Source organism: Aquarana catesbeiana, linkage group LG04, assembly GCF_042186555.1.
Source record: "Aquarana catesbeiana isolate 2022-GZ linkage group LG04, ASM4218655v1, whole genome shotgun sequence".
NCBI lineage: Eukaryota > Metazoa > Chordata > Amphibia > Anura > Ranidae > Aquarana > Aquarana catesbeiana.
In genome coordinates this window covers 391,575,009-391,602,590 of record NC_133327.1, presented here as the reverse complement: position 1 = coordinate 391,602,590, position 27,582 = coordinate 391,575,009, and positions in this window count along the sequence as shown.

Here is a 27,582-nt window from a genome sequence, read left to right as displayed (position 1 = left end):
ATACTAGAACCTGATGAAAAAAATGTATGTATGTATGTTTGTGTCTTATATACATATATTTTTTATATACTGTATATATATATATATATATATATATATATATATATATATATATATATATATATATATATATCCATCTATATAGATATATCTATATATGCACACACACTGTGATATGGGAGAGCCTGGGGTTACCAGCCAGCTGATGTTGTCTTTATTTTCAAAAACAGGCAAATCAAAACCACTTCTCATCAGCATAAGCAACATAAACAGTCCATAGCATCTGGTATTTAAACAAACTACAGCTCACCACCTGTAACACTCATCCCTTACTCAGGGGTTTGAAGTCCCCACCTGTTCCAGGGGTCCAGAAAGATCGCAAGAGCCTAGCAGGGTCTCACCTGATCAACAGCCTCCAGTCCCCTCACAACTGTTGCTGTTCCAACCTACACTTCTGAGAGACCTACTGTTTCCTGCACCCTTTCAGGCCTCTTCTGCAGGTTGACCCTTTAAGATCACAGTCCCTGTAATCAGTGTTAGGGGCTCCTCTGGAAGATGCAGGTGACACCAACGCACCAAAACACTGCTTTCTGGGACTAGGATAGCTAAGCGATTAACATCCAATGAAAATGAGCTCCAGTCAATGTAGGGGAATATTATCACAGGATTTTGAAGGAGGCAGTGGTGAGGAACAATAATGTCACCTGAGTCTCCCCAAAACATTGAAAGTTGGGTCTGAAGGTAAGTCATTTTCTTTTTTTTATATATATTTATTTCTTTTTTATTAAACAGATTTGGCAGGCTTTTTGACTTCCAGTAGAGCAAACCTTTCATTTGCATGGGAATATGCCTTGGCATCAGCAATAAAGCTTTACACCAGCTGGTATGGAAGCCATTGAAGTGCCAAACAGGTGCGGGATGCATGGGGAGTTTTTTTTTTCCCCACTCCAGTAAAGTTTGTTATGAGAGACAATGGGGTGGGTATTAGCAAGTGTTGCTTTGAGTTTCAAAGCTTTCCTTTGGGAAAGGGATAACCGCCTAGGGTCATAGGATTGCATTCTTTTCTGTATTTTTTCTGCTGCCAGTTCTTCTCAAATGGGGTAAACTCACAAAATCTATTTGGGTCCCCTTTTCCACCTGCCAATAATTTTACTCAGTTTGCATTGCTGTCCCTGCCAGTGTTTGTTTGACCAATAACTGGTGTGCAGTCAGCCACCTCTTGACCTAGACCTGGTGTGTTGCCAGCAGCTCTGACCCAATGTGGCTCCTATCCCCTAAGCATTCAAGACAACATGACAGTGTTCATCCTGGGATGTTGCATATGCTCAAAAGAGTTAGAGAATGTTGACAGTGAGGAGGTGAGGGCACAGGTGACTGCACTGTCACCACTAGACATGGCACATGATGCCACCAGCTCCAGTAATGTTCAAGAAGAAGATTAACATAGTGTGCCAAGAAGGATATGTTACATCGCTTACTTGATCACATATCCATGGGATGGCCTTCTGTGTAAAATAATGGATGCTAGGTTACTTGCCACCGTGGTGTAGTACAGGCCATAAACTTATGTAATTGGTGCTTATTCAACAAGTTAGAATTGGAGCATATACAAAGTCAGCAATTTTGAAAAGTTGGCATAAAGACACTGGACATGGAGGCAATTTGGGGACATTATTTTTCTTTCACACATCAGCATATATATTTAAAAAGATTCACACCACAGAGCTCTGTGGACTGGCCCTGGGAATAGCAGTGGCATGTACTTGTAAGGTAGTTGTGCCAGGTAGCTAAGGATGGCTTTATCTTCCAGCAAGCTACTGGACAAAATCTTCCCACTTTGCAGTAAGCTCTAGTGTCTGAACATCATTGCCTCTTGCTGCTGCTTGCCTGAGGTTTCCAGACTGCTGTGTGGCTGAAATCTACTCTGCCTCTTCGGTCATGGTGCTATCTTTCTCATCCTTAAAGTGGATGTAAACCCAATGTCATCCTTTCTAAACTACTGCCATAGGGGTTATCTATAAAGATCTACATGCCTCCTGCATGTATCTTTACCTGTCAAATGTCTCCCCTCTGTCTGTTATGAGAACTGAAAAACTGCATATTCTGTGGGTCTATTGTCTGGAGCTCGGTGGGTGGAGTCATGATGTCAGTAGACTCCCTGCCCACCTCTACACTTCCCTTGTCAACATGCATTTTTTTTCTGTGTATTTCTTACACTGAACTTCTGATATGATCTCTAACATCCAGTGAAAAGACAGGAAAGTAACCACATCACTTCAGCATGCCCAATTATGCTGAGGTGTGGAACATCAAATCCTGGAAGAACAGCAGAAGAAAGGAGTGGGAGGGAATTTAAAAATAATGCATGTGTCTTAGGCTAGTGCACGAGATATGTAAATCACCTGTCTCTCACAGCAAGGGGGACTATTTGACAAAGTTTTTGATTGTTTGTCAAGATTTATTTCACTGAACAATAAAAGAGGATTGGTCAGAGATGGATTAACTCTTTGTGGCAAGGCTGGGCTCAAATGATAGGAAATCTTATACTCTATATTATGACATAAAAAAAAAAAAAAAAAAAAAAAAGAATTCGGGTTTACATCCACTTTAATATCTGAAAGAAGGAATTCATGTGCATGGTAAATATTTTAATCCTGCAGCAAGTCAGGTATTGTTTGATCAAATCATTTAGCCAACTTCTCATACCTACTTTGTAAGAAAATGACAGGATTTTCAGCAGAGGAGGAGAAAGGGATGCATTAGTTGCACTTGCAGACAACTGGAGGAAGAAGACCACCACATTGTTCTGCATTACCTGCTCACCCCTACTACCACTACTTTAGACCTAAAATTTTTTCAATAAAAGGGATTGTCCAAACAGGAGCTATTGCAATAGCGGGGATATATATATTGTGCTTTGGTGCAAAATACTTTACCACACAAGTACTGTATACAGTGCTTCACTGCAAAGAAAGGCCAGCTTTGCCTACATTAACAACAAGTGCACATTGAGTACTCCAAAACAAAAAAAGACCCTACCAACACATAATCAAATTATTTATACCTCCCAAAATTAACTGGAAACACTAAACCCAAATCCACTGGGTGGAGGAGAAAATGAAGGAGGAAGAGTAAGAGGAGTTGAGTGGTGAGGGGAAAGGAGGAGGAGGGGGTTAAGGAAAGAGCAAAGGAGCAGGGTTGGCACCAGCATAAGGTAGCTAAGGTGGCGGCCGCCTTAGGGTGACAGAAGAGGGGAGATCGCTAAAGCTGTGGCTCCCCCTCCTCCTCCTGATGAAAGGCAGACAATAGCCTTTCATTTCTGCACCTCGGTCCCTTGCTGCTGTCTACAAGAAACTCTCCTACCATGAGGGCAAAGGCAGAACTGCCTCCAGTCCAGCACACTCATCGATGAACTGGAGGTGAGTGAGAGGAGGGGGGATTAGCCGAGTGAGACCAGGGGGAGATGCCTGCAGGCACAGTACAAGGAATGGCATGGATCCTCAGTTGAAGATAGGGGAAAATTTCTTCATTATCTCTGACTGTCCTACACAGCCTGCTGCATGTACAGGTACACCGTGGGGACCATCTAGAGACAGAGGAGGAAAAGATGAGGACAGAGCAGGGGACATAAGAGAGATGGGGGGCAGTTACAGAGTACATGGGGACAGACAGAGCATATGAGATGGAGACAGAACAAGACATCAACAAGAAAGGGCCTTTCACATGGGACAGATTCTGCTTTGCTCAGCAGGGGATCTGTCTGCTAATCCCAGCTGAGCAGAGCAGGAGGATAACAGGTCCGCATATGCAGAGCGGACACACACACACAGCCCATTCTGCTCTATGGGTGGAATTTTTTTGATTTCTTGGCCATTTTTCAGAGAATATGAATGATAACACAAAAACTTTTCTTTCACTCATGGTTAGTGTTTGGCTGAAGCCATTTATTATCAGTCATCTGTGTTTACTCTTTTTGAATCATAATGGCAAGAGAAACTACCCAAATGACCCTGATCAAAAGTTTACATACCCCAGTTCTTAATACCGTGTATTGCCCCCTTTACCATCAATGACAGCATGAATTATTTTGTGGTATTTGTGGATGAGGCTCTTTATCTTCTCAGATGGTAAAGCTGCCTATTCCTCTTGGCAAAAAGCCTCCAGTTCCTGTAAATTCTTGGGCTTTCTTGCATGAACTGCACATTTGAGATCTCTCCAGAGTGACTCAATGATATTGAGGTCAGGAGACTGGGATGGCCACTCCAGAACCTTCACTTTATTCTACTGTAGCCAATGACAGGTCGACTTGGCCTTGTGTTTTGGATCATTGTCATGTTGGAATGTTCAAGTACGTCCCATGCACAGCTTCCTGGCTGATGAATGCAAATGTCCCTCCAGTATTTTGATAACATACTGCATTCACCTTGCCAACAATTTTGACCAAATTTCGTGGGCCTTTGTAGCTCACACATCCCCAAAACTTCAGCGATCCACTTCCGTAACTTTCATCATAGGCCTTGTTGACTCCTCTCCAAATGTAGCGTTTATGGTTGTGGCCAAAAAGCTCAATTTTGGTCTCATCACTCCAAATGACCTTGCGGCAGAAGGTTTGAGGCTTGTCTCTGTGCTGTTTGGTGTATTGTACACGGGATACTTTGTTGCATTTGCGTAGTAATGGCTTTCTTCTGGCGACTTGACCATGCAGCCCATCTTTCTTTAAGTGCCTTCTTATTGTGCATCTTGAAACAGCCACACCACATGTTTTCAGAGAGTCCTGTATTTCACATGAAATTATTTGTGGGTTTTTCTTTGCATCCCGAACAATTTTCCTGGCAGTTGTGGCTGAAATTTTAGTTGGTCTACCTGACTGTGGTTTGGTTTCAACAGAACCCCTCATTTTCCACTTCTTGATTAGAGTTTGAACACTGCTGATTGACATTCTCAATTCCTTGGATATCTTTTTATATCCCTTTCCTGTTTTATACAGTTCAACTACCTTTCCCCACAGACCTATTGACAATTCTTTTGCTTTCCTCATGACTCAGAATCCAGAAATGTCAGTGCAGCACAGGATGAAAGATGCAAGGGTCTGTCAGGAATCCAGAAACTCGTTGACCTTTTATCCACACACACTACTTACAGGCAAACAGATCAATGGTGAGGATGGTTACTAGGGATGAGCTTTAAGTTCGAGTGGAACTCATGTTCCACTCAAACATCGGCTGTTCGCCAGTTCGCCGAACAGCGAACAATTTGGGGTGTTCGCGGCAAATTCAAAAGCCGCAGAACACCCTTTAAAAGGCTATAGGAGAAATCAAAAGTGCTAATTTTAAAGGCTTATATGCAAGTTATTGTCATAAAAAGTGTTTGGGGACCTGGGTCCTGCCCCAGGGGACATGGATCAATGCAAAAAAAGTTTTAAAAACGGCCGTTTTTTTTCGGGAGCAATGATTTTATTAAAGTGAAACAATATAAGTGTGTGACGCTTCTCGTCTTCTGACGGTTCTTAAATAATGGAGTGCGGGGCCACCCGGTGACCCCGCCCCCCTCTGACGCACAGGAATTTGACGGGGACTTCCCTGAGGCTTTCCCCATGATGTCAGAGGGGCCGGATCACCCTGCGTCAGAGGGGGGCGGGGTCACCGGGTGGCCCCAGCCCTCCGTTATTTAAGAACTGTCAGAAGACGAGAAGCGTCACACAGTGGGAGCCTCCCATCATGGATGCAGAGCAGCCCAAGAACGAAGAAGGGAAGAAGATGCCACGGAGGAAGATGCCGGATGAGAACACTGGAGCAAGAAGCAGAGTATTGGAGGAAGAACCAGAGGAAGAAGAAGATGGAGGAAGAAACCGAAGGAAGATAAAAGAAAGAAGAAAGAAGATCGAAAGAAGAAGATTTTAAATAAAGGAATTGTCAAAACTCTGTTGTCATTTTTAACATTTTTGACACGTTTTTAGTGAAATGGTAGGGGTACTTTTGTACCCCCTTACCATTTCACACAGGGGGGAGGGCCAGGATCTGGGGGTCCCCTTGTTAAAGGGGGCTTCCAGATTCCGATAAGCCCCCCGCCCACAGACCCCCACAACCACCGGGCAAGGTTTGTGGGGATGAGGCCCTTGTCCCCATCAACATGGGGACAAGATGCTTTGGGGGGACCTCAAAGCACCCTCCCAATGTTGAGGGCAAGTGGCCTGGTATGGTTCAGTAGGGGGCGGCGCTCTCTCACCCCCTTCTTTTCCTGCAGCCTGCCAGGTTGCGTGCTCGGATAAGGGTCTGGTATGGATTTTTGGGGGGACCCCACGCCATTTAAAAAAAAAAATTTGGTGTGGGATTCCCCTTAAAATCCATACCAGACCTGAAGGGTCCCATTGTCTGTCAGTGAACTGTATTCCTAGTTCCCTTGACCATTTCTCTCTGAACCTGTCCACGGCCGTTGTCTTCAAATTTTGCAGCCAAGCATAGGAAGTGGAAGTGGCTTTTGCTGCCTGTTCCCCACTAAAGCACGTCCTTTCAAATTCTGTGAGATCTCTTGTAAAGTGATTCCTGCGAGCAGCATTATTAATATAGCTGCATACTTGGAAGTACGACCACATGGGCAAGTGGGGCGTTTTGTTCTCCATTTTGAATTGAGTAAAGTCTTTTACTGTCTTATTCGTAAAACCATGCAATGCAAGGAGAGGCATATTTGTGTCAGCTGATGCTAATAGGTGATTTCCTAGGCACGGTGGGAAATCTGGATTATCTTGTAACGGGGTAAGAGGGCTCAGGGGTGTGGAGAATTTGGAATGTTTTGCAAGATTGTGGAAAATATCCAAAGAGGTGCCTATGAGTGGATGCGTTTTCACAGAAAGGGGGTATTTCGTTTTGGGTACCCAGGGAGAGAATTGAAGTGGGATTGCGCTCATGTCATTTTCAATGGTGACGCAATCTTTAAGCTTTTAGTGGCAATGCCAATCAATAATACGGGAAATATGTGTGGCATAATAATAATCTTTGAAATCAGGAATACCCAATCCCCCCCAGGCCCTTGGGTATAGTGAGGAGACAGGTTTTTATACGAGGTGGTTTGTGGGCCCAAATGAATTTCATTTGCAGTGTGTGCAATTTTTTGAAAAAGCTTTGGGGTACTTTTATGGGCAGAGTACGGAATAGATATAGAATTTTTGGCAGGACAGTCATCTTGCATATGGCCACCCTGCCAAACCACAAGAAATATGAAGTGTGCCAATCTTGTAGGTTTTTCTCAACAGTTTTAAGGAGAGGAGGGAAATTGCGCTCAAAGATGGAGGAAATTCTAGGGGTCAACCAGATCCCTAGGTATTTTATGACCGATTTTACCCATGAAAAGGGGCTATTGCTCTGTGCTGTAATCAGCTTGTCATCGGGCAATGTGATGTTCATCGCATCAGACTTTGAAAAATTTATTTTAAGGTTGGAGATGTAACCATAGAGGGAAAACTCTTTCATGAGAGAAGGAATGGAGATATGCGGGTCAGTCAAAAAAAATAAAAGATCATCCGCGTATGCTGCGACCTTGAATTCCCTCTCAGTCACCTGGAATCCCCTAATAGATTCGTTCGAGAGGATGTGCCTGATAAATGGTTCGAGTGAAATAATGAAGAGTAGGGGGGATAGTGGGCAGCCCTGTCTTGTCCCATTTTTTATGCTAACACTATCTGACAGCGTACCATTTATTTTAAGCTTGGCTGAGGGGTTTTGGTATAATGCTGAAATCCAGGTCAGCATACGTGGTCCCAGGCCCACATGTTCGCAAGTCTTCAACATATAGTCCCATGATACTCGATCAAAGGCCTTCTCCGCGTCAGTTGACAGGAGAAAGCCCTCGATCTTTCGCTGACGTGCCACATAAATCAGGTCCAGAGATTTCGTGACATTGTCTCTGACCTCTCTGTTTGGTACAAATCCTGCCTGGCTGGACCAATCAGGTCATGTAGTAAGGGTCTCAACCTGTTGGCAATGATCTTGGCCATGAGTTTTACATCTAAATTTAAAAGAGAGATCGGCCTATAGCTAGTACAGTGTAGTGGGTCCTTGCCTGGCTTGGGTAGCACTGTGATGTGTGCTGACAAAAATGTCTCATAATAGATGGCACTAAAGTCATCTGGGCCTGGGCTCTTTCCAGTTTTCAAATCTTTAATGGCCATTTGAATTTCTGAGGCTTCTATGGGGTTTTCCAACTGGGAAATGTTGTCCGCTGTAAGGGATGGGAGTTTGGATTCCTTCAGATAATCTTCAATAGCTTGTGTCCTGTCTTTTAAAATGTTTTGTCACCATGTTCGTAATAAATCTTCTTTTTAAAGAAGAGAAATCTCCTAGACTTGGTTTCTAGAATCTGTTTAAGGGTTTTCCTGGACTCCAATAATAACGCCACTGATTGGGATGTGAGTGATTGTTTATGGAGGGTCTCTAGTTCAAAAACTTTATTGGTCAATTTGACATTTTCCTTGTCCATTTCTTTTTTTCTGCGTGTTCCCATTTGGATCAGTTCCCCTCTAATATAGCACTTGTGTGCCTCCCACACCATTAAGGGGTCTACATCAGGGGTAATGTTATGTGTAAAATATTCAGTCAACGATGATGTCAATTTGGGTAACAAGATTGGGTCTGTCAGCAGGGAGAAATTTAATCTCCAGATATTGGATTTAGCTGGGGGCTCTGAGAGGTTCAGAACTATGGAGATTGGGGCGTGGTCTGAAATAGTCCGCAACCCTATGTTTGCCACGGAAAATGTGTGAAGGTCCCTCTGTGAGATAAATAAAAAATCTATTCTCGCATGGCGATTATGTGGGACCGAGTAAAGGGTAAAATCCCTGTCATCCGGGTGTAAGAAACGCCATGTGTCAATCAGGGATAATATGTATAGAAGATTTTTGATTTTTTTAAGGGTTCTATAAGTAATGTATGTCTTCCTGGAGGAGGTGTCTTCAGAGGGGTTAAGAGGGACATTAAAGTCCCCTTCCAGGATCAAACGACCTGTGTGAAAACTCGTTAATTCTGTAATCATTTTTTGGCAAAATGAAAATTGCTCAGTATTGGGGAAATAAACATTGGCCAGAGTCAGGGTGATCCTGTGGCATATCCCTTTTAGAAAGATAAATCTGCCTTCTGGGTCTACTAGTTTATCGGTTAACTCAAACTTAGCATCTTTACTGACCAAGATTGAAACTCCTTTCGACTTGGAAGTGTTATTTGTAGCATGATGTGCCTCTGTGAAGTAATGATCAGTGAGTCTTGGTATATGATTCGTCTTAAAGTGCGTTTCCTGAAGGAAAACAAAGCTGGGCCTCCCTTTTTTTAACTCTCTGAGAAGAGTGGTTCGCTTCTCTGGGATATTTAAACCCCTGACATTGTGCGAGATGATTGTGGGATTGTGTCCTAGATCAGAGTAGGCCATGGCGAGAGCTCAGAGAGAGATGATGATATATGCCTGTAACCACAACTTTGAGAAAATCGATTAAATGAATAATAGCTGAGAAATCTATCACTTTATGCAATTGAGTAGAGATAGAATGAAGTCCAGAAATTATAGACAGGAAATAAGGAAGAGAAGTGAGAACAGGGAGAGAAAAAGGCACTCCTTCCGGAAACGAGTAACACGTCCCAGAAGGTCAGATTTAGTGTGCACAGGCAGGCTCCAAAATGTCCCACCTTAGACACTATTGCGGGGTCGGGGGAGACACCCGATGAGTGAAACCATATAATAGTAGTCACCTTACTAGGAATACATGTGTGTAACTATGAACGTGTAAGATTTAAATTTCAATTCACCAGTAGATAACATATGTATGGCCAGACCACGGCCTGACTAATCTTATTCTATATGCGGAATAGTCTAATCTGCACTAATAATACTGCACGAACAATAATGAACAAACATCTATAAACACATTGTTGATGCAATGTTGATCATATATGCAATATAATATAGAGAAACATTAACAACTATAACTGTGACTGTGATTGCCCCTGTGCAAGGAGAGGAGAGACATGGGACTGCCCTCTCCTCCCAGACAACTCTACTCCTGTGCTGTCTATTCAAAAATAAATGTTAAAACAAGAAATAAGTGTTGAAACCTGTATTAAACCCCGTATGGATCATGCGTTGCTTCACTAACTGCATCAAATCGGGAGGCAAAAATCCAAATGTAGAATGAGAAGCTGATAGAGATGGCTCAGCTGATAGTCATCCTTTGCCTGAAGTCTGGGTTGGAGCCTCTAGTCAATCAGGTTGTTCAATCAATCCTGCCCGGGTTCCTTGGAAGTCCATATACTATTGGTAGCTACCAAGTCAGTTTAAGGCATATGAAGTTAGAGATTGTAAGGGTGCCAAACCAAATGCAGTTATGCTGTTTTAGAAAGTGAGAGCTAATCTGCTATATCAACAAGCAGGTTTAAACGAGGATGGGGTTGCTACTCTCAGTCTTCCATCGTATTCTTGGCGGAGGGTGGGTGGCTGCATGGTGTGGCCGTCAACTGTGCATCCTGACGGAATTGTTCCTGCTTTTTGGAGTGGTGTTTCTCCGGAGTTGCCTGAGGGAAGCGAGGTGGGCTCCGTTCTTGGGGTGGCAGAATAAACTCTTGATACCAATCCGGTAGATCAATCAGACTAATTTGAAGGGCAGTGCAGAATTCCGGGAGGTCATCTGGTGTGCGGAGCGTGTGCTGTCTGCCATCAAAAGTGACCAACAAGACAAAAGGGAAGCGCCACGTGTACCGTATGTCTTTCTCCCGCAATTTGTCTAATAAAGGTTGCAGGACCCTGCGGTTTTTCAAGGTGATCTGGGAGAGATCTTGGAATAATTTGATGCACTCTCCATTGAACACTATTTGGTCACTTCTGCGGGCTTTGAACATTATTTCCTCTTTAAGAGCAAAATTTTGCAAGCAGCATATAATGTCTCTAGGGGGTAAGGTGTCTGGACCCCTTGCTCTCAGAGCTCTGTGTGCCCTTACAAATTTGATAACTGTGTCCTCCGGTTTTTCTAAGAGACTATTAAAGACTCTTTGCAGGACTGAGGGGATTTGGTCGGCCATGACGGATTCTGGAATACCACGGACTCTGATATTATTGCGTCTTCCCCTATTATCAAGGTCCTCCAAATGCCTATTCATCTCAATGAAATGGTGAGCATGAGAAGAGGCAACTTTATCTAGCCTGTTGATTTTAGTGTCTCTTTGTTTCCCTGCTGTTTCTGCAGTGGCCATCTTTTCCTGCAGTACCAGGAGGCTAGTTTTAAGATCCGTGATGGCAGCGGAGAACGAGGCTTTAATGTCAGCTGCAAAGCCTAACATGTCCTCGTGTGTAAGGGGGTGATCAGAGCGGGAGCTTCTCCTACCATTCTCTTCCGCTGCCGACTGTGAGTCTTCACTGAAATCCTCGTCCGCATGGGCCGGCGCCATCTTGCCTCCCGCCGTGACTTTCCGTGACTTTCCTGAATATGTCCGAGATGTTTCTCCCAGCGCTTGCAGCCATAGAGCGACGAGAGCGTGTATGAGGAGTGGTAAACTGGTGACTCGCGCTTAACAAACTACAATGTGTATAGCTGAAAAGTGATCAAACCTCACTGTGAACCAAATGCAAAAGGGACATATAATGATATATGACAAACTGCAGTATACAAAACTGAAAAAGTGATCAGACCTCACTTTAAACCAAATGCAAAAAGACATAAATGATATATCAAAAAAATGTGCGGAAAGATAAATAAATAAACATAAAAAGCTGCAGTGCGTGATGCAAACAATTAAAAAAATGTGAAAAATAGTCCATATATAAAAACACCCAAGTGTGATGTAACAATCCAAGAAGGGTCCAATTATATGGAATCATAGGTGTATGGGTCCACCACCATAAGAAGAGTGCCTGGCCGCTTACCAGAGACCCATGACCCCCCGTTACAGAGGGTCTGAATGGGCTGTTATATCCTGCTAATCCGGACCACCAAGGAGTCAAGATGGGAGCTGGAATGGAACATCAGGAACTGTAGTACAGATGGATGGATCCACAGGGAAGAGGCTTAGCCCTCAGCAGAGTAGTAGTAGATAGTGTAAAATCAAACGGTTTTATTAAAATAAATATAGTATACACTCACATGTAAAATAGGAAAAACGTCCTCTGAAGAAGAACAGTCTGTGGCACCGGCCGGATGCTCACAGACGGCCCGTCCTGCTGCTTTTGCAATGACAGTGGAAGGTGACGCGATGAAGCCGCTCAGCATGAGAAGAGGCAACTTTATCTAGCCTGTTGATTTTAGTGTCTCTTTGTTTCCCTGCTGTTTCTGCAGTGGCCATCTTTTCCTGCAGTACCAGGAGGCTAGTTTTAAGATCCGTGATGGCAGCGGAGAATGAGGCTTTAATGTCAGCTGCAAAGCCTAACATGTCCTCGTGTGTAAGGGGGTGATCAGAGCAGGAGCTTCTCCTACCATTCTCTTCCGCTGCCGACTGTGAGTCTTCACTGAAATCCTCGTCCGCATGGGCCGGCACCATCTTGCCTCCCGCTGTGACTTTCAAAACAGTGGCCTGATTCCTGAATATGTCCGAGATGTTTCTCCCAGCGCTTGCAGCCATAGAGCGATGAGAGCGTGTATGAGGAGGGTGTCTGTTCTGTTTGTTGATCCCCTGAAAATAGGTGCAGAAAGACGGGCTCGGGCCGTGTGTCTGACGGAGCTCTTCAGCTAAGCTGCCATCCTCATCGTGTGCCAAGCCACGCCCCCCGTGGATGTATGTTTTATGCTTATTATCTTTTGTACTAGCACTATTTCAGGGCTCAGTAGCAACTTGTGTGAATGTTACAATGTAAAAAAAAACACTGTTGCAATGTAGCTAATTGCTTTTCTCTGAGCAACACATTACAATGTATGTGTTTTGATTTTTGGCCAAATCTTTAAAAAAAAGGAATACTGGTCACACAAACTAATTTTATGTGTTTTTATTCACTTTCTTTAATTGTTTGTATAAGCAAAAAAAAATATGCAAAAGATAGAGGGGACTAATTGAGCATGCTATATCTGTATTAACAATAATATTGTTACATTTATCACTGGCCAAACTGGAAAAAAACATATTATTTCTGTTTTAATTTTTTCTAAGAAAGCCTTGTTTGTGCCAAAAATTTACACTTATGCCCTGTACACATGATCGGACATCGATCGGACATTCCGACAACAAAATCCATGGATTTTTTCCAACGGATGTTGGCTCAAACTTGTTTTGCGTACACACGGTCGCACAAAGTTGTCGGAATTTCCATTCGTCAAGAATGCGGTGACGTACACCACGTACGATGAGACTAGAAAAGGCCAGTTCAGAACCAAGCGTGGCACCCTTTGGGCTCCTTTTGCTAATCTCGTGTTAGTAAAAGTTTGGTGAGAGACGATTTGTGCTTTTTCAGACTCGTGGTTTTCAGATCGTTTTCTGCTGTTCAGTTTGTGCTTGTGGGTTTGTATCTGCTCTTCAGTGCATGCAGCGAGTACCATTGACTTGTCATTGTGTTCTTGTTCGTTCATTACTGTTTTTCAGGTCGCTCTTCACAGGCCTTGCTGTTCTTCAGTGCGTTCTGTTACTTCGTTCTGAGCAGCCGACCATTTTCTAGCCATGTTGCGTATACATACTCCTTGTGGAGTTCGTGCTGTGTGGGGGCTTGGTGTTGGGGTCCTGACCTTGACACAAGCCCAGTCCATGAACAGGGTGGGGAGGAGTTCATGGACCAAGAATTGGTTGCTTCAGCGTGACCAGTTCTGTCATATGCCTTTGCTCTATGAGATCCGTGAGAATAATCCTGATGATTTCAGGAACTTTCTCCAGATGACGGACCCCGTATTTCACCATTTGTTGGCTTTGCTGACCCCTTATATTAGCAGGCACGATACCTGCATGAGGCAAGCCATCACTCTGGAGCAGAGGCTCGTCACCACCCTGCGGTACTTGGCGACAGGGAGAAGCCTGCAGGACTTGAAGTTCTCGACAGGCATCTCCCCCCAGGCTCTGGGGATCATTATCCCGGAGACCTGTTCTGCCATCATCCAGGTCCTGCAGAAGGAGTATATTAAGGTAAGATTTTTATCCTTTAATATCACATTTTATTGTATTTAATGTTTGATAATATATTGTATTTCTTTTCTCATTCCCTAATTACCATGATTGTAATATGCTGTGAATGTCCCCTTTGTCCTCATGCATGCTGGATTTTTATGTAATTATTATTTTGCTCCTTCATACATATTTGCCTTCACTTACCTCCCCAGCATGGTCTCCTGCCCTATATTCACCTCATGTAGTCACTTAACAATGTATTTTTTCAGCTCCATAGTAGTGCTTTACCCCAAAAAACCCCCTAAAATTTAAGGAAATGTGATTGGTGCTTAAAATTCATGCCAAGTTCCAGAGGCTTTTTTTTGGGGTCCCCAAATCATTTGGAACCCTCCCCCCCAACTGCTAAGTCAGCTGATACCAATTCTCTATCTATCCTCAATCATCTATCTGCTGACTTTGCCAAACCCATACACACTATACTCATCTCTTTAGTGGTCAGATTTATGGATGAATTCCCCAAAGCATGTAATGCAAGGGCCTGCCTGAATACTTTCAAATGATACTGTTTCAAGTTTTTGTATACTATTATTATCTTGCTAGCTAATAGCAGAATGTCCAAATATGCTAAAATGTGTACAGTGTGTATTTATATCTTTGTATTATGACACTTCTTACCTGTCCAGTGGGCTGTCAATAGTTAGGGGCTGTTCAAAGTAATACCCATTATTTAGGCATTCATCTCTCAATGAAGTGGAGAGGGTTACCTGTCCCAGAGTCCCCCCCTATAATGTTAGAAATGGCCCAGGAGAGGGGGGGGGGGATCTGATAGTTGGACCTTATACTTTGGTTTTTAAAAATTTCCTCTAATAAATGTTAGCGGGTAGGGGGGCTATCAATATGCCAGACAATGTGTAAAACCTTTTTAAAATAAAAAAAAAGAACTCAAATCTTTGGTGACATTTACTGCTTGTGTTTTTTTTAACTGACCCTAACAGAAATGTGGTGAGTCCTGAAAATGGTGTTATTGTGTAACATTACAAAGCACTGTTGGGTGTTATTTACTAAAGGCAAAGGCACTTTGCACTACAAGTGCACTTGAACCTGCATTGAAACTGCACTTGTAGTTCAAAGTGTATTTTCCCTTAGGAAATAACCCCCATTGTCACAGAAAACACCAATTAGAGCACCACAAAAGTGTTGGAGCGTTGAGACAATAATCCACACAATCTTGATTAAGAATCTTTTTAATAACAGCACAATCACATGTGCATTTCCAAAAGGTTTTTAAAACAAACCAACATGTTTGTTGTTTAATAATTTTTGGGGTCACATTAGAAAACAAGACAATTTTAGAACTTACAAAGTTCACATTTGGTAGAACTTGAAGGCAATATCAGACATGAGTATTTACAAACTGTGTTTGATATTGCGTTCAGATGGGGTGCACCCCAGGAAAAGCCAAATTTGGAAGATGCACACAAATGTCAACATGTGCTAGCTGCCATCACGGGGGATCAAGAGACGTGTTTTGGGGGTGCAACCCCTTCCTCACAGCTACTTTATTATTGAGGAAGGGGTTGCACCCCCAAAACGCGTCCATTGATCTCCCGTGATGGCAGATAGCACATGTTGACACACTGTGTGCCTCTTCCAAATTTAGCTTTGCTACAAATTTACATAAAAAATACAAAAAAATTTGGCACAACAAAAACCCAAGGCATTTTGAGGGGTTTTAAACTCTCCCTAAAACATCAATGATGTTCTTCATTTTTTGCTGAACATCATTGATGCTTTTCACGATGTTTTCCAAGTCCCTATTACACCCCATGATCTCCCCGATCAGGATCTGGGCACTTTCACTGGTGAAAGGATCTAGATCCACAACATCATGATCCCCTAAAAAGATAGAAACAAAAAAACACCATGTATTATAAATATGGCGGCATCCATCTCTTACCTGAGCCTGTGGTCGCAGACACTCCCCTGTTGTGGTGACTAGTTCCACCACGTCTTCCTCCTCCTGCTCTGCTGGTCTTTGGTGGATTTCCCCTTCTTCCAGAGGTGGAGGGTCTGTGGTCTCCTCGAATGAGGGGTGTCCTCCGAGTCTTTTCTCCCCTATGTAAAAAAAAATAGGTATACTTAGCACACAGATATTTGATGGCAGAAATAGGAATATGAAACATTGTTTGGAAGTGGGGTACAATTGTCTATTTTGGCAGAGTTCCAAGATATGGCATTTTTCTTGTCCTTTGTCAAGCTTGAATACTTACCTGTCTTGTACAAGCTTCACAGATGGAGACACCCCTATAGTATACACTGGAGCACCTGTGTGGCCCCCTAATAAAAAGGGTGTTCTTGTGTCCCACACTAGTGCTCCAGCGTCCAGATGTGTAAACTGCTGCTGAGTGTCCTCTCCTTACACAGAATGTAGTTGGCATTTCATTCTAGTAACAAACCCATCTACACAACCCAATTCTTTTCACACAAGTAGGCCCTAAAAAATTATGGCAAATGCATATGGCCAAACGAACTATGTTTGATACGAATGAATAATGTGCCCATGAACATGAAAGTTGCCTTTTGAAACTGGATAGCAGTTAATAAAAGCACATGGAGCAGCATGAACGTAATAAACATAAAGAATAGGAACACAGCACAACTACTTACTTTTTTGCAGCACTCTCCGGATCTTTCTGTACTGCTCATGCTCTCTTAATTTGAGGTCCGACCACCGTTTCCTGAGCTGATCTTTCGATCGTCGTACCCCGAAATTCCTGTGCAGACTCTTGACCACTTTCGCCATGATCTTGACCTTTCTGACATTGGGGTTGGGGTAAGGTCCATACCTCCCGTCATAGTCGGCCTTCTTCAGGATGTCCACCATCTCCTCAAAGGACATATTTGATGCCTTAAATCATCTCTTCCGGGATCGGGACGTTTCAGGCTCCGGCTTTCCTCCTCCTCATTGCTGTAATTAGCACGCACCTGCTCTGCCTCCGCCATGTGCTCTTCCCCCACTGCGCTGAATGAGAAGGGGCAGGGAAAAGACTAGAAAGAACGTCAGGGGCGGGCAGAGTTACACGCATGCGCAGTGTCTATAAAGCGTAACACGCGTGCGTAGTACGTACGATCTGTGAGCAGAGGAAGGAGTATCGGAGGCGCCGATCATGAAAACGAAGGTAAGATCTAAACTTGGGCCTATACTGCTTCTAAATTGAGGCCTATATTGTAACTATATTAGGAGAGTTTCGCCTGACATTAGTGTTTGTCTTGTGTTGTGTCTTGCAGAGAAAATGGATGGCTTCAATTACCACAATTTCCTCCCCCTGTTCATAGACAAGTACAGGGAGCTGCCCTGTCTGTGGCAGGTGAGACATCCACATTACAATAATAAACAAAAGAGGCAGGCAGCGCTGGAGAAACTGCTGGAGTTGGTGAAGCCGGTGGTCCCCACAGCAACCATCCCCTATTTAAAAACCAAAATTGGTGGCCTGAGGAGCACTTATCTTAGGGAGCGCAAGAAGGTCACAGATTCCCAGAGATTCGGAGCAGCAGCAGATGACATTTATGTCCCCAGGCTGTGGTACTATGAGAGACTGTGATTTCTGTCAGACCAGACTGGAGTCAGGGAATCCCTTTCCACTCTTCCTTCCACTCTTCCTTCCACCCCAGCTGAGGCTTCCGATGTCCAACCTGGGACTTCCAGCCAGGAAGAAGTGGAGGAGCCCAGCTTGAGCCAGGTATAGCATTCTTCTACAGATTTCTTGTCAATAAATAAATGATGTTTACTAGATGTTATTATTGATCACTAATTGCTGATTTCATAAAGTGTTCTACATATCAATAGACAGTAGTGGGCACCAAAAATTCAGACAAGAAAGAAAAATGCTGGGCTCAGAATGATAGTCTGTTATATTTGTTAACATTCAATTTGCAGTCATGAGATGAAAATTGTGTGTGATTGATGAAGAAAAAACTAAAACTATATCCCTTTTTCATACACAGGAAGACCTCAGCCAGGAGGAGGTTGTGGAATGTGGCACACAGGAGGAGGCTGTGGAATGTGGCAGCCAGGAGGAGGCAGGGGTTAGTGGCAGCCAGGAGGAGGCGGGGCTAAGTGGCAGCCAGGAGAAGCCTGGGACCATTCGCAGCCTGACAGAATCGCCGGTTCCTCCCTTCCGCCTTCCATACAAAAGACCGAGGAAGGAGATTCACGTGCAGGATTCAGCGCTCAGGCTCATTCAGGAGGCTTCTGCGTCCCTCAGAGCCTTACCCACTCCTTAAGAGGCCTTTGCCTGCATGGCTGCCACCAAACTGAAGGACATGCAGGAGGGTCAACGCCTCATGTGTGAGAAACTTCTTTATAAAGTCCTAACTAAGGAGGTGAGTGGCGAAATCACACCCAATACCAACGTGATTGAGTTGAACCATCCTCCTCCTCCTGCCACAACTCCACCTCCACAGCCACAGCGTGGAAGGAAGCGTGGAAGGAAGACCAAAGAGTGATGACCCTGGGTTCAGTCTGGTCTGGCAAAAGATGCAGCCTCTTGTATGACCACAGCCTGGGGACATGTATATCATCTGCTGCTTTCAGGATCTCTGGGACTTCTGGATCAGACTGCACTACCTTAGATAAGGACTCCTCAGGCCACCAATTTTGCTTGAAAATAGTTGATGTGTGCCCTGGGGGCCAAAGGCTTCACCAATTTCAGCTGTTTCTCCAGTGTTGCCTCCCTCTTTGTTTAGTTGTGAGCCCTTAATAAAGGAATTTTTGTTTCAATTATACTCGCCTATGTGTGTTTTCCTTCAAAAATGACAGTTTGTTTGTGAGGAGGCAGGTACATTTCAAAAATACAACGTGAAATTAACAAGAGACACCAACACCAAGCAACCTCCTTGAGATTAAATAATACAAGATAATAATGGTGTTGTGGTAACTTGACACACAAAACACACACAAAAATATTATGGAGTAAAACACAAAAAAAAAAAAAAAAAACATCAGCCTTGGAAAAAATAAAAAAATACAAAAAAAAATTGGTCAGATGTGACAAAGCTAAATATATTGAGGGAATCACAATAAATAATAAAGAAATAAGTTTGTGAGAAATCTGTGGGAGTATGAGCAGCAAAACTACTTCATTCTTCTCACATTATAAAGAAGAAGAGAGTGTGCTGTATTAAACTATTTCAAACATTGCAGCCTGATGAAAGTGCTGTATCCATTCCGAACGCTAATTTTACCAGACCGAGCTGTTCCGTCTCGGAATTTCTTCTGAGCATGCGTGGCATTTGTGCGTCAGAACTGGCCACACACGGTTGGAATTGACGCGATCGGATTTTGTTGTCGGAAAATTTTATAGCCTGCTCTCAAACTTTGTGTGTCGGAAAATCCGATGGAAAAAGTCTGATGGAGCCCACACACGGTCGGAATGTCCGACAACACGCTCCGATCGGACATTTTCCATTGGAAAATCCGACCGTGTGTATGGGGCATTAGAAATAACATAGGTATTGCTGAATTATTATACCAATTTCTGAGGTAGGAAAATAGCACTGGAGCTTAATTAGTTAAACTGAATAGAGACAACATATGGTAGTGATGGTAGCGGTTTACATTAAATTCCTGCACATGCTGAACATTAATTCCATGTTACATGTAATGATGGTTTTGTTGGAAGATAGAGAATATATGTCTGAACGAATTTTCATAATCTCTTGTGTCCTATAAATATGTTTTATAATCTAGCTGTGTGTCATGAAATTAATAAAGCCTGAGGGTTCTCTGTCCCTGGCTGCACATATCATTGATCTTTTCTAACAAGTAATCAATAGAAGACATTCAGTGCATGTTCACACTTTGCTCTCAATCTAGGCAATTTCATGTTACTGCCCAATAGCCTCACTATTTTATGAAAAGTATAAAATATGAAATACAAATCTAAATTGGATACATTGTTTTTTTACACATTGACAACATACTGTTTTTATCCTTTATATTATATATTCTTAAAAAAAGAGAAATATGATACATAAGGCATGCCTTTCATTTTTCAATGAAATCAGGTACCTTTATGATGTATACAGGTAATACAGACTGTGCAATCAGTCTTCAGTTTTTCATCCAGATATTGCCATAGAACACTTGTCTCTGCCACTCTGCTTGTGATGCAGCAAAACTATTGCTAAGCATACTCATTGTCGGATCCCTACACTTCATTTCTTATAGAAAGTCTCACTTAAAAAAGTCTGTGCTGGGGGGCATGACTAACTGCCGAGCAAGATGGACATCTACCTGCACCAAAATAAGCGTTACCTAAGTAATAGTCAACCACCTGCTCATTGCAATTCGTTTCACAAACTTACACCCAAGTATGCTCAGCAACTCTTGATACTAGACGCTGCTGTTCCTTGTTATCTCGTTTTTTTTTTCTTTCTCTCATTATTGTTCTCACATTGTATTTTGCTTACTGCCTGTGCAGGTGGACTGCCTCTATCAACATTCATAGCGCTTTCTCCCTTTGTCCCCTATCTGAAACTCCTAACCCGTGAGCACAAGAGGAATTCCAAGGAAACCTCTATCTCAATACTAGGGATGAGCTTCGAGTTCGAGTCGAATCCATGTTCAACTCAAACATCGCATGTTAGACCGTTTGTCGGATTTTGAACGTTATGGGCCTTTCGCCCCGAATTCGAGTGGTGGGTCACGGCCCACCAGTGTCATTTGATTTAAGTAATAGTAGGCAGGCGAGTCAGTTAGCTGCACTTACAGTGTATTATGTATATATATATGCATCCTAGGTGTTGTGTATATATATATATATACACACTGTATTCAGTTTAGCTAGATTACAGTTAGTGTAGTGCGTCCTCTGCACAGTGTGCACCTAAAACTACCTGAATACAATTGCTGGTGTTCTTATGATTCTATTAGTACCGCAGGCAGTTGCAGTATTTACAGTTAGTGTAGTGCGTCCTCTGCACAGTGTGCACCTAAAGCTACCTGAATACAATTGCTGTTGTTCTGATCCTATTAATACCACAGGGAGGCAGCTACAGTATTTACAGTTAGTGTACTGCATCCTCTGCACCTAAAGCTACCTGAAGAAAATTGGTGGTGTTCTTCTTATCCTATTAATACCGCAGGCAGGCAGCTACAGTATTTACAGTTAGTGTACTGTGTCCTCTGCACAGTGCGCACCTAAAGCTACCTGAAGAAAATTGGTGGTGTTCTTCTGATCCTATTAGTACTGCAGGCAGTTGCAGTATTTACAGTTAGTGTAGTGCATCCTCTGCACAGTGTGCACCTAAAGCTACCTAAAGAAAATTGGTGGTGTTCTTCTGATCCTATTAGTACCAAAGGCAGGCAGCTACAGTATTTACAGTTAGTGTACTGCGTCCTCTGCACCTAAAGCTACCTGAAGAAAATTGGTAGTGTTCTTCTGATCCTATTAGTACCGCAGGCAGGCAGCTACAGTATTTACAGTTAGTGCACGGTGTCCTCTGCATAGTGTGCACCTAAAGCTACCTGAAGACAATTGGTGGTGTTCCTCTGATCCTATGAGTACCGCAGGCAGCTGCAGTATTTACAGTTAGTGTACTGCATCCTCTGCACAGTGTGAACCTAAAGCTACCTGAAGACAATTGCTGTTGTTCTCATCCTATTAATACCACAGGCAGGCAGCTGTAGTATTTACAGTTAGTGTACTGTGTCCTCTGCACAGTGTGCACCTAAAGCTACCTGAAGACAATTGCTGGTGTTCTCATACTAATAATACTACAGCAGGCAGTTGATTCTGCTAGCTGCAGTATCAGTATATATATACATCCCAGCTTTGTGCAGCTACATCTCAGTGCAGGCCCTTAGTATGTCTGGAAGGCCAACAAGGAGAGGCAGACAGTAACAAGTCAATAAAAGAGGGCAAACAGGCTCTCTGTCTAGAGGCAACAGTGCTGGTTGTGGAGATGGTGCATCCTCATCAGCACCTGGCCGTGGGACACGCTTTTCCTTTTTTTCGGCAGCTGGCCGTGTTGAGCCACAACATGTGGAAGACTTGGTAGAGTGGACGATCAAGACATCCTCATCCTCCTCATCCTCTCTCACCCAGGCTCAGGGTACTTTGTCTGGCAAAGCAGCTGCCAACGCTGCCTCTTCCCTCGGCTCAATGGCATCAGTCACTCCTTCCCTAGCCCCACCATGTCCCCCGAACTGTTTGACCACAGTGTTGGGTACATGCTCCAGGAGGATGCCCAGGGTTTTGAAGGCTCCGATGATGGTACTCAGCTAGAGGAAGGCAGTAACGTGAGCCCAAAGAGAGGGGGTGCCCAAGAAGGACAGCAATCTGGCAGTCATGTTCCCCCAGCTGCAGCATATTGCCAGCTTTGCTCCAGTGTTGAGGAGGGAGGGGATGATGAGGTCGCTGACTCCACACGGGTGCCTGATAGGAGAGAGGAGGAGGAGGCGGCACGTCTCCAATGAGGCAGGATGCCCTCCAGGGGCCATCTTAAAGGCAGCACACCGACTGCATCACACCGCAGAGCTCCGCATGTGCAGGGCGCTGCTTTCCCTGCACGTTATTCCAAAAGTTCACCACTGCTATTTGCAACATATGTCTCAAGCGTATCTTGCGTGGCCAAAACATCACCCGCTTGGGCACCACATGCTTGACCAGACATATGTCGACCTGCCATGCAGTTCGTTGGCAAGCGTACCTAAAAGACCTACACCAAAGAACAAAGTGGACCTCTCCTTGCTCCTCATCAGCTGGGATCTCCAACCCCACTATACCTTCAGTCCTCTCTGAAACCTGCACTGAGAGGAATGAAGGTATAGAATTAGGTGTGTCACAGCCAAGTACTTGCGGGCAATCTGTTATCGGTACACCGACGTCAGATTGTACCAGGCAAATTTCCCTGCCCCAGCTTCTGCGCCGCTGAAAGAAGTTTGCTCCCAGCCATCCACATGCCCAGTGGTTGAAAGCTAGCTTGGCTAAATTGCTAGCACTTCAACTGCTGCCTTTTCAGTTGGTAGACTCTGCCCCCTTCCGTGAGTTTGTGGAATGTGCGGTTCCTCAGTGGCAGGTTCCCAAATGCCACTTTTTCTCATGGAAGGCGATTCTGGCTCTCTACTGGCATGTGGAAGGCAATGTCTTGGCCTCGCTGGACAGGGCGGTCAGCAGTAAGGTGCATATTACTGCTGACTCATGGTCCAGCAGGCATGGACAGGGACATTACCTATCTTTCACTGCACACTGGGTGACTCTTCTGGCAGCTGGGAAGGATGCAGGACAGGGTGCAGTAGTGTCAAAATTCTACTAGTGGTGATTCTGCCACATCTCTCTCCTCCACCCCCTCCTCTTCTTCTCCCTCCATGGCCTCTTCCTGTGCTGATTTGTCCTCGGAACCAGCGTGCTTCAAGGGGCTACGTAGGCACGCAGGCAAAAAAGATGCCATGCGGTGCTTGAGCTGGTGTGCTTGGGGGACAGAAGCCACACTGGGGCAGAAATTCTGTCAGCTCTGCAGGGGCAGGTTCAGAGGTGGTTGACGCCACGCCAGCTTAAGCCAGGTATGGTGGTTTGCGACAATGGCACCAACCTCCTCTCTGCCCTCCGACAGGGACAAATGACCCATGTGCCCTGTTTGGTTTATGTCCTTAATTTGGTGGTGCAGCTGTTCTTTGGCAGGTACCCGGGCTTACAGGATGTCCTGAGGCAGGCCAGGAAAGTCTGTGTGCATTTCCGCAGGTCATAAAATGCCAATGCTTGGCTGGCTGACCTCCAAAAGGAATTTAACCTGCCCAAGAACCGCCTAATCTGTGACATGCCCACTAGGTGGAACTCAACATTGGCCATGCCGCAGCGGCTGCACATGCAGCAGAGGGCCATCAATAAGTACCTATGCGACTATGGCACCAGGACAGGGTCAGGGGAGCTTGGTTTTTTCCCCATGCCAGTGGGCTATGATCAGGGATACATGCACTGTCCTGTCACCATTTGAGCGGTGACAGTGCATGCATCAGTGACACTGTCCCTCTTGTCCACCTGTTGGAGCACAAACTGCGTGGAATAATGGACAGGGCACTTGAGGAAGAACAGAGGGAGGAAGAAGAGGACTTCCTTACCTCTCAAGGCCCCCTTTATCCAGACAGTGTTCCTGCGTGCCCACCGATCACACAGGAAGAGGATGAGGAGGAGGATTGTGTCAGCATGGAAGTGGAGCCTGGCACTCAGCATCAGCAGCAGTCTTCAAGGGATCATTTACAGTCCGAAGAAACCCATGGATTTGTATGTGGCTGGGAGGAGGTGGCTGCGGATCATGTCGTCCTTAGTGACCCAGAGGACTCTGGACGGAATGCCTCAGCAAACCTACGCTGCATGGCCTCCCTGATCCTGCAAAACCTGTGGAAGGATCCTGGTATTCGTGGTATCAAGGGGAGGGATGATTACTGGCTGGCAACCCTCCTTGATCCACGTTACAAGGGTAAGGTTGTAGACCTTATCTTGCCGTCACAGAGGGAGCAGAGGATGAAGCATCTTCGGGAGGCCTTGCAAAAAGGTTTGTGCAATGTGTTTCCAGAGCCTGGGAGGTTACAATTTCCTGGTCCCACGTGTTGCTGAGGCTCCGGTCAGTCACAGAAGGAGCAGTGGAGAAGTTGGCCCTCTGACCGATGTGTTCAAACAATTTTTTAGTCCTTAGCCCCGAGGACTGATCAGTTCCAGCAACCATCGCCAGCATCTGATTCACATGGTGCAGGATTACCTAGGGGAAAGATCAGACTTGGACACCTTTCCCACTGAAAAGCCTCTGGGTTACTGGGTCTTGAGGATGGATCACTGGCCAGAGCTTGCACAGTATGCAATTGAGCTACTGGCCTGTCCTGCATCCATCGTTCTTTCGGAACGCACATTCAGTGCTGCTGGAGGCTTTGTAACCGATAACAGGGTGCGCCTGTCCACCGAATCGGTCGATCAGCTGACCTTTATAAAAATGAATCAGTCTTGGATCACCAGCTACCAAGGACCTGATGCTGATATAACTGATTGATTTTTTTTTAATGTGAGATCCCTTCAAGACTGCCTATGCTGATGCTGAGTGACTATCCTGTTATGCTGAGTCACAATCCTCTTCCTTCTCAATTTTCATGCTGATAGCTTGGAAGAACATTTTTGGTTCTGTGCACCGCCACGAGTGGCCAAGGCCCAATTTTTCTGCCCCTGTTTAACAGGGGCGTGTAATTACAATTTTTGATGCAATAGTTTGCAGCAGGGCTCATTCCTGCACTCCAACTAGAGTATCTGTGAGGGGTTGCAGTGTTGTGGCACCAGCACCAGTGCCCAAGGCCCAATTTTTCAGCCCCTGTTTAACAGCGGCATATAATTACAATTTTTGATGCAATACTTTGCAGCAGGGCTCATTCCTGCGCTCCAACTATAGCATCTCTGAGGGGTTTCAGTGTTGTGTCAATTTTTCAGCCCCTGTGTAATTACAATTTTTGATGCAATACTTTGCAGCAGGGTTCATTCCTGCGCTCCAACTAGAGTATCTGTGAGGGGTTGCAGTGTTGTGGCACCAGCACCAGTGCCCAAGGCCCAATTTTTCAGCCCCTGTTTAACAGGGGCATGTAATTACAATTTTTGATGCAATACTTTGCAGCAGGGCTCATTCTTGCGCTCCAACTAGAGTATCTGTGAGGGGTTGCAGTGTTCTGGCACCAGTGCCTAAGGCCCATTTTTTCTGCCCCTGTTCAACAGGGACATGTAATTACAATTCTCGATCTAATATTTCACAGCAGGGCTCATTCCTGCACCCACCAAGAGTAACTGTGAGGGCTTACAGTGTTGTGGCAACACCAACACCACCACCACCGCCGCCAAAGGCCCAATTTTTCTGCCCCTGTTCAACAGGGACATGTAATTACAATTCTTGATATAATATTTCACAGCAGGGCCCGTTCCAGTGCCCACCAAGAGTAACTGTGAGGACTTACAGTGTTGTGGCAACACCACCACCAAAGGCCCAATTTTTCTACCACTGTTCAACAATGGCATGTAATTACAATTCTTGATCTAATATTTCACAGCAGGGCCCGTTCCTGCGCCCACCAAGAGTAGACTGCAACATTGTACCAGACAACCTAATGAACACTTCCTCACGTACAACCAGACTCCCCTCACCAATGGGGACTTTCATAAGGAACAATGACTTGTACCATGTATGGATATGTCACCATACTAAGGAACATGATTACACTTTTTTTTCTCACCCCCACAACACATATAACTGAATTGTCTACTTCTTGGTAGACAAGTGGATTTTACCCACCATCTCAGACTCATCTATATCCACAATTACGTGGTCTGATCATGCGCCCATCATCATCACCATTGATACATTCCTGTCAAGCCCTTCTACAAGGATACGGAGAGCCAATTCATCAGCTCTTCATTCCCTCTATTCTACTCACATACGTGAAAAACTAGAAGAATTTTTTGAACTGAACAATGGAACCACCTCTGACAATGCCACCCTTTGGAACACACATAAGGCGTACACCAGAGGGATTATTAGATTATTGCTAGAGAGAAGAGGAAGAAATCACAATGCCTAGATATCCTCACAAATGCCATTAAAGACATAGAAAACAAAAACCAAACTGACTGATCTCTAAAGGCACAACTATTACTTCTTAGGCAAAAATGAAGAGCACTTGTTTTTTAATCCTTTGAAAAAGCTCAGAAAAAATTCAAAGCTAATTACTACTCCACAGGCAACAAGGCAGGAAACGCCATGGCTCTAAGAATCAAAGGCTGTTACAATAAAACTAAAATCACCCACGTATTTCACCAGGCCACTTAACATAAACTCATAGATCCACAAGCCATAGCCAATGCATTCAGACAATACTATGACACACTTTATAATCTAAAAGACAACACAGCAACCACGCAACCACCTTTAAACAAGATTGACTCCTTCCTCCGGGAAATCAATCTAACTAAAATTCCTCCAGAACAACTCTCAATTAGGGATGAGCCTACGGTTCGAGTCGAACGGAAGTTCGACACGAACATCGGGTGTTCGTTTGTTCTAAAATGAACCAAACATATGGGATGTTAGTGGGAAATTCGAGTGCCGTGGAACACCCCGCCGCGAGATCGCAGTGCATTGCTATATGATGATTGGCCAAACCATGCACAGCACACTCTGCTGAGAGAGTCATATTTGGCCAAAGGCAGGGTGCCTTTGGCCAATCATGGCTCAGGGGGACTAAGTCCACACCCCACACTATATAAGGCTGCTTACATAGCGGCCATGTATAGTGTGTGGACGGAGATAGATTGAACTAGATTAGGCAGACAAGTTAGTTAGTGGCAGTGTATTTTATTTATATATATATATATATATATATATATAAACACAGTCTATTATATATATATATATATATATATATATATATATATATATATATATATATATATATATACACAGTGCCTTGCAAAAGTATTCACCCCCTTGGGTTTTTACCCATTTT